The sequence below is a fragment of the Lycorma delicatula genome, chromosome 6 (genome assembly GCF_047948215.1).
Source record: "Lycorma delicatula isolate Av1 chromosome 6, ASM4794821v1, whole genome shotgun sequence".
In the NCBI taxonomy this organism is placed as follows: domain Eukaryota; kingdom Metazoa; phylum Arthropoda; class Insecta; order Hemiptera; family Fulgoridae; genus Lycorma; species Lycorma delicatula.
In genome coordinates, this window is record NC_134460.1 from 31,007,853 (window position 1) to 31,017,532 (window position 9,680).

Genomic DNA, 9,680 nt, shown 5'->3' on the forward strand with positions numbered 1-9,680 from the left:
AACATCAATGATCCTGTTAATCTTGTGTAATTTGTTGAGCATTATTAAATTTATATTTAGATTGGGTACTAAAAAAAAAGATAACTTGTAAAATAAAAAAAAAGCATATTGGACGTGAAATAGAAAAATAAAATAAAACTGAAAAGAAGGTGTTTTAACAATCTTTAGTTTTTAAAATTTTTTTTTTGGAATATTCTTAATCACTTGGACTCTTTTTTTATCTACTGTTGCAATAAGTGCTCTTTTTCTTTTTAAGAAAAAAAGTAATGGATAAAATTCATTGGACATTATAGAATGAACAATAACAGACTGAAAAGAACATTTTTAAATTTATTAATGAAAACAATCAAAAAAGGCCTTGAGAAACTAAATATAAATAAAAATTTCCACCATAAGCTATTCTCATTTCAATTTTTCTATTTATCATTATTTCAACCAGTTTTTTAGCTTGCTGCCACGTCTGGGTATGTGTGTGTGTAGGCAAATGCAATTACTGTTACTGGCTTACAGGCCTGCAGCTGCAAATGTAAGTGTAAATGTACCATTAAACATTACTAAACAGACTCAGGTCGACTATTCCAGAGATGTGTGGTTAATTGATGAAACCCACCCACAAAAGAACACTTGTATCCAATCTAGTATTCAAATCTATATAAAAGCATCTGTGTTTATGAGGACTCGAACCTTAGAACTTAGAACTTTCGACTTCAAAAATCAGCTGATTTTGCGATGATGAGTTTGGTCACCAGACTAACCTGATGGGTTAATTTTTCTATAGAATTAAATAAGATTGTTAGATAAAAATAGTAATTGATTGATAATTTGTATGTTTAGTACTGCTTAACTTTCTTAGCTTCATTCTTTTATCTCTTGTTGATATATTTTGGAACAACTCCATTATCAAAACTTATTACTATTAAAGAAACCAGCAAATAAAAAAAATTAAACATTGCTTTTCGAATAGCAGAAAATAACGGGTATAAAAAAAGTTGACAATATATTTGCAAGACACAAATGAATACCGAATGAAAATCCAAGGTCAAACAGATCAGCAGATAGAGTAATTCCATATAGAAACTACACACAAAGTATGAAACCTCAGGATGGGCCAGTATGCGCCGTATCGCATAATAGGTAATTACTATATGGCATCATAGTTGCCTGTACTACAAAATGGTTATTCCCCATTTTATCCGTCGCAGCAAACATGTTAATTAGGTGAAATCACAAGATTCTAAGATCCTTGCTCTACTGCCTCACCCCCTTGACCTTTTAAGTTGAAAATTGAATGGCAATAATGCCCCATATATAGAAATAATCTGACCAAGTTTAGTCAGAAAGAAATTTACCCAATCAAATAATTCTTTAATAAATATAATATAAAAATGGCTATAAATACAAACAATACGCTAAAAAAGGGTTTTTAATAACAACATAGAAGAAAAAGATATATATAGCAGTAATGATATACACAATATAAAATGTAAATGCAATGCAACATACAATGGACGAATGGGAAGAAAATTAAAAGTAAGATATAATGAACACATGAGATCTTTCAGAAATAAAAAAAAATGATTCTAATTATGCAAAAATTTAATAAAAGAAGGACATACTCCAATGAAAATGGAAGAATCAACAAAATTAATTCACATATGTTAAAAGGAAGAACAATGAATATTATAGAAAATCTAGAGATTTTAAATTATAAAGTAACAATAAAACGATCATAAATGAATAGATCAATAATCAAGTGAATATACTTTTCAAGAATCTCAATTTATTGAAAACAGGAAATAGATAAATAAAATTAAAAGTTAAGTATAACAATTTCATAACAAATTAACATGAAGAAGACTAGATAAGGCATGATGTCAAATATATTGAGGAGGGTTGTTTTTTTGTTCTTAAACTGATGTAAATGTTAATACAATTATAATCTATCAGTTTTCTATCACTTATAATCTATCACTCTTTCAGGCATGGATCAGCCACAACATTAACAGAGCTTAGCAGCACAGAAATATTTTTTATAAATTTTACCCAAATTTATTAATATTTCGTACTAAGTAACCACAAATATACAAGGAAAAAATATGTATAATTTATATAGTTATTTAATAGGTAGGTGGGAGGTTAAAATTTAGACTACCATGCCATAAAAGTAATTTTTTATCTTCATAAAACTAAATTGTACATCAGCAAACTAATTTCAGTATACACAAAAAAGTAATTTATTCAAAATGTTTAATATCATTATTATAATTTGTATGGTAAAAAACAATCATAGTCAAACTTAGAAACAATTATGAACACAGTCAGTTTATAAGGGACACCACCTCTATTACATTCCTGGTAAAAATATGTACGTAATCTGAAATTAACCAAAGCAAATTGATTTATTAATACTTTTACTGTACCTAATAATACTATTAATATTTAAAATGTTGCCTATCATTAATATAATTATAATGCAACAAACATAATCAAAATTTATAACAAAACGTAATAAAAAAAAACTAAATTTAATTAATGAAAATTTATACATGTTATTTTATTAGAATGATATGATTGGAAACAGTCTTTATTTTTTCCCAGACATAATGTAACACGGATAGTACTACATGCCCAGTCACTTTGTGTAGGTTTCTTCTTTGTACTACACAAATCACAGCATCTTCTGGTACTTCTTTCTGGTTAATGTGCTGATGCATTTAGTCATATCTTTGGAGAAATATTAGCAAGCGTTTAATATGCGAGCGTTGACCACACTGGCATCTAAGAAGTGAAAGAATATATGATGCCACCACCACTTGTCGCTTTTCGATTTCATATTAGCCATTGAAAAGGAAAAGTGATGTTAGTCAAAAATCTTGAAGTTCCTACTACTATGGTAATTACGTACCTTAAAGATGTTTAAGGAAAAGTGAATCAAGTCAAATAGCTCAAAGAATTTTTTATTACGGAAGGCATTGGTTATGCTGTACAAGGAAACAGCTCTTTTGTTGTAAGGAATAGTGGTGCAAGTCTGAATTAATTTATTTTTCCTTAACCTGTATTAGTTTGTTAGTGTTTACAGGCATCAAGTGGGTTTGAATTTAGATTTAAATAATTAAACTAACTTAATATAAACATACCTTACAAGATCTTATTGACAGTAGTGAGTCTGAATCTTCTATTTGTCAAGATGTCTGCAAAACAGATTATCATTATGAGCAGTATATTATAAAAATAATAGTTTTTACAGTAATATCATTATTTATTATTATAACCATAAAAGTGTTATAATTAAAAAAAGTATTATAATTATTTTAAAGTATTAATTATTTATTATTATAAACTGTAACCGTAGTGGATAGATTTCTATCGACTAGGTCAAGTTGGCCCTTAGCTGATTCTCACACCCATCCATCCGCTTGTCAATGAAAATATGATGAGAATTTAAATAAAAGAGTTTCAGTAATAACATGCTAAAACTATTCATTTTAAAGTAGTTTTTTATTACACAAGTATTTTGAGCCATAACAGCTTTTAAAATATTTTGAGCATCTGTACACTGTCTTTATTATTGTATCAATCAAGTCTTATAAATTAATCTTATACCCATGCTACTGTATTTTAATTTAACTAAAAGTTATTTATTTAAATAAAAATCCTAACAGTGTTTATTGAAATCTGTAACAATTTTTGTTACACATAATGTATAAAATAATGCAAACGTAAAGAGCTGAAGGTGGCAAAGAAAATATTAATGTCAAAGAACAGCATAAATGAAAATGTTATTCTGGTAAAAAGTATTTTACTTACAAAAGAAAAATAGTTTGTGAGAAAAAATTTTGTAATTCACCATGCCTATGTAAATTTGTGGTGAGAAAATTACTGAAGAGCAGAGAAATTCTTTATTTAATGCTTTTTACAAAATGGAAAGTTTTCAAACTCCAAATGTTTACATTACTGGACTTTGTCATCAAACTGTACCAAAAATGCATCGTCCAAGAGATGATAGAAGAGGTACTAAAGAGATTAGTGTCAAATGCTATTTCCAGGTAGCAGATGACAATATAAATGTTTGTAAAAAATATTTTTTTTTTTAGATACATTTCAAATATCTGATGACCAAGCCTTTAGAGCGCTTAAAAAAGTTTGTGATGGTATAGTACCAGGATATGATACGAGAGGGAAGCTAACCCCTGTAAATAAAGTAAATGATGAAGAGATCAAAATTTTAACTGATCACACATTGTTTCTTTTCCTTGTTATTAGACACACTATACAACAGCTCATAATCCACATAGACAGTACTTGCCAGAAATTTGAACATTCGGTTAATGCATAATTATACAAATAACACTATGCTAATGTGAATGTAAAACCTGTGTCTGAAGCTATCTATTGCTGAACTTTTAATTTAGATTCTAATTTACATTTTCACAGGCCTAATAAAGATATGTCAAATGTGATATTTTCATAATAAAGATTGATTCACCTAAAATATTGAAGAAAAAAGAGGCTCTTGAAATCAGCAGATTTGCATCTTCACAGAGCAGATCTTGCTCAGCAAATTTTGGATCAGGGAACTGAAATGTCTAACAATCCCAAATTTATACACCTTTACATTTGATTTGCAGAAAGCATTACCATTTCCCATGCTTCAGTGCTCAGTGGCATATTACAAGTGTAATATGTATGTTTATAATCTTGGATGCCATGACTTTCTACAGGCAATTTCATGTATGGTTTTTAACTTTCTCCTAGCATTCCTGTGGGTGTCTTTATGAAGAATTTATGGCTTACATCAAAGAATTTAAATATTTACATTAAAGAGCCTCCAACAGTGTAGAACAAGTTGTCATGTTCAGTGATAATTGTTGCAGAGGTCAAAACCAGAACATTAAAATGGTGCTAACTTGCATGCATTACATGCAGCAAGAGAACAATGTTAAGATACTTGACCATAAGTTTATGGTAGTGGCCATTCTTACTTGCCTAACGATTGTGATTTTGGTAGAGTAGAACAGTTTTCTACAGGAAAACTCATGCATGTTCCTAATGACTGGTATTCATCTATGTAGACTGTAGATTTCATGTAGACGTCATGACTCAGGAAGACTTCTTTTATACTAGAGATCTTGAAAAATCAGTTACAGGAAGAAAAATTAATGAGATGGGAAATTCTGTATCTTGAACAAAATTCCATTGGTTAAAGTATGTAAAAGATGACGCATTTAAAATACTTTACAAAGAATCACTAAGTAATGAACTGGATTTAATGTTCTAGACATTACAACAGTAAGGAGAGAAAAATACCACTCAATTCAGGGTATAATTTTAACCTTACAGCTCTACCTAGAACATCACCCCATCAGCAAGCCAAAAAAGAGATATGATTGCCTCTTACCATTCATACCAAGTTCATCATTAGGTTTTTTAAAAAGTTAATAGATGAGAACAGGAATGCAGCAGAAGGCCCGTTTATGATAGATGAACATTCTGATGATTACTCAATAGTAGTATTTTATATTTGTTTATGTTATCTTAATTTTATTTACATTATTCTGAAACTTAAGATCTTTTTAAATTATTTTTTCCTGCAGTGTTGTAAGTCAGTTTTATGTTAAAGAAAATAAAAATTTTAACATAAAAAACTAACAAGATAAAACCATTATTTTGGAAATATTTTAAATAAATAACATTATTCCTAAATATTTGTCTGATTTACAGCATCGTTTCTAATAAAGGACTATAAATCTCAAAACCACGTAAGCATGACTTAAACCACTTTTCCTTTCACCGGCTCATATACTGACTTCAGCTGATCAAACTTGTCAACCGAATTCATGTTTAAATTATAACTTTAATGATTTTTGGGCATGATACTGCCAAAACAATATCATGTCAGTCCCATCTATGGACGGTTTCAACATCATCAGGATTGTGAAAAATTTGATAAGACAAACATATCTTTTGTCTCTCCACAATATTGCTAAAAATCATTTCATTTTCGGTAATCAAACTTGTCCTGATGGAGAGATTTTTCATTCACAAATTTTGGCAAATTTCTCTTGCTATTTACAGTTCAACAAGCTAAAATCCATTCCTTCTTAATTTTAACATCAAATCTAGACTTCTAAAATAATTATCGAAAGAGACACTATGAAATTTATTGCATAACTGAGATGTCATTTCTTAAAATCACTTTTATCCTAATTTTTTTACTACTGTATTTCCAACTTTTCTATGTAAATGTCAAAATCAAGCATATACCCTGTTTTGTCAACCAGAACCCACACCTTATAACCCCTTTTTATAGGCTTGTAGGGTAAATACTGGATCCTACCTTTAAACTTAATCATGCTCTCATCAACAGACACAATAGCTGATGGAAAGAAATATTTTCTTTAAAGCTGTCTATATAAGGCTTTATCCTGAACAGTTTATTGTAATCTGGGAAAGTACAAATAGGCATGATGCTATTGTTATTTATTTGCAGATTACGAAAGAACCATCCAAATCTAATAACAGTCATCAATTTGGATATAATCTCTGTAGCTGGGCGATATCTTGATTCCCATCAATAGATTTATCCCAAGAAAGGTTTTTATTTCAAAAAAATTGGTGGACTGTACGTTTTACCAGTCTGTTGGACATAAAGGTTCGTTTTATATATTAAATTATTAATATCATCATCAAATATTAATGAAAATGTTAACCCTCGTGATTCCTGTCGTATTAAATTCGTAACGGATCTCGTAGAGGAACGTGACCGCGTTGTTCACCAACTTTAGTGGCTTTCCTCTTATCTGCGATATTCTTCAATACCCTTTCAACATGCAGTCAACTTTCACCAAGTAATGTGCATACATCGAGTTGATTCACAGGAATCACACAGTTGATCTCATCTTCATATTTGAAAGTGGCAGAGGCGTGTGGGGAATGGGAACCCCGTAGCTTCTGTCACTTTAATTTTTCCATCAAATCTACACTTCTGAAATAATTATCATTACAGACAGTGTGAAATATATTGTATAACTGAGATGTCATTTTTAAAATCACTTTTCCCTTAATTTTTTTACTACTGCATTTCCAACTTACAAGTCTGTACAAGCAGTACAGACTTTTAGTACCCTATCTTTTTAGTACCCTATCGATTCTTTTCGCATTAATTTATCATCAAACAAAAGCGGATCCAATGTTCCAACTACACAACAGAAACCTGTCGACTATTCCAATAATCTATTCATGTCATCGTTATGGTTATCGCTTTTTCACTTTTAAACAATTGCAAAATGAATTTTTTTTCCAATGATTATAAGAACTTGATATTCTAGCTCAGTTTCCACTGGTTAGCGTTAACGGTACTTTTTCTCTTCGCATTGATACGATCGAAAATCAGTATATTGTTATAAATATGAAGGTGGAAGTAAAAAACTGAATACAGTATTAAGACAACATTACACAACTGCTCTTCGTCTTGATTCTAATTGATGTCTGACACTTTCACCGCGAAGATTCGGCAATTTATCGCCCTGATCGGTCAGTTGTATGACTATTTCACTATTTTTTGATCAACCGGTAGATAGATCATGTTCCACAGTGCCTCTTCTATCACATCGACAGGGTCTACCACCAGAGAGAACTCATGTAGTAGCCAATCCTGTTTGCAGCTGACATCACGGATTTGAATACTAGATCGTGGATACCGGTGTTCTTTGGTGGTTGGGTTTCAATTAATCACACATCTCAGGAATGGTCGAACTGAGAATGTACAAGACTACACTTCATTCACACTCATACATATCATCCTCATTCATCCTCTGAAGAGTTATCTAAACGGTAGTTACCGGAGGCTAAACAGGAAAAAGAAAGAAGTTGACATAACTGCCTTTAATGATGATACATCATTACCACAAGACCCAGCTACACTGACGAAATCGATAGGGCGGAAATTCGTTATAAGAATACACGTAAAGAATTCTCGCAGCAGAGAAAGCAGCTAAACGTGCGGCCTGGAAGAGGTTTATCCTTTAGTTAGACGATGATCCTTGGGGGAGGGCGAAAAGGTGGAAAGGAGATGAAAAGTTTCGGTACCCTTCTCCCATTGCTTTCAAGCGACATTGCTTTCAACTTAAACCTGACAACCAAATTACAATGGCTGCATATGTATCTCATATGCAGCTACAAGGTAACCACAGTTTAGAATTGATCAGCATTATAAATCAGTAATAGCAGTTACTTCTTCCCCAATCATTGAATCTTACTGGGAGATAAAAAACAAGAAAGTATGTTAAAATTATACATAAAACAGTATATTTATTAAATGTTAATTTTAATTTAAACATTTATTATAATATACATTACATTTACAATGTGGTAAAAACATGTAAATATTGTTACACAAATTATTATTACAAGTAAGTTAAAGTTTTATATTATATTTACGATAATATCAATATCTTTTTTAAACAACTGGAACATATCAAATAAATAATTAAACAAATTGTTAACTCATAAAATTCATATATATATATATATATGTATAGTCATTCACATATATATATATATATATATATATATATATATATAATTGTTTTTCTTCAAAAAATAGCACTTCATACATTCATGCTTACATATACACTTACACATCTCTCAATAATAAAAATAAATAATACTAAAAATTTTTATAAACAGACAATACAGAAGAACACTGATTTAATGATCTAAATGTACTAACGTTTATTATTAAGTAAATAAATATGCTAAGTATCAATTTGTAGGTAAAATATTTTTGAAAAACACGAGTAAATATAAATAAAAAATGGAATGAATCATTAACAATTAATAAACATAATAATATACAACTGAATTACCTACATAAATATTTTATATCATTAAGCTAAATTTTTTCATTAATGTCAATCTTATGACAAATTCAGTTCATCAATTAGTAGTATAAAAAATAAAATTTAAAATATACATCATAATTTTGTTGTATAACTTCCACAACTTGTGATCATTTTAATAAAACTATTGTATTCATGTGTGATAAATTATCAGTTTTTGAAAGATTATATTTAAAAACTTGCAGTAATCAAAATTTACTAATAAGATATTTTTATACATCAATTTTCCATACTATTACATAATTTGTGCAAAAAAGCTATAGAATTAACCTGAAAATGGTAACATGCAGTCTCTTAGACGACAGCCCCTTCTAAAACCGATCTAAGAATGAAAGGAGAGTAATGACCGTAACCCCAGCTTCAGTATCTTTCTCTTTCTAGTCAAGGACAATATGGGTCAGCATACCATGTTTCTTAATATGCATGGTTGAGTCCAGAGAGCCTTTGTTGTCTGTTAGATTACAATTTACCATTAACGTTATATTTTCTCCATCTATAAGTATTTCAATAGTTGAATTTTTTTAATATATATTGTTAGTTGCATAGTGATTTTTAGTGTTGCAAATATTAAAGTTATATAAGTTACCATGGGTGAAATACTGAACACTAGTTTGTAAATAAATGATGTGCTGTCTCAAAGAAATGACAGTGAAGAACAAATAAGAGAATGATTATGACAAAATAGTTGGTGAAGGAGAGGAAGAGAATGAAGATTCCAAACATAAAACAGATCTACCCTGACTAAAATCCCTTTGATGAAGAAAGAACCAGTTTTCAAGG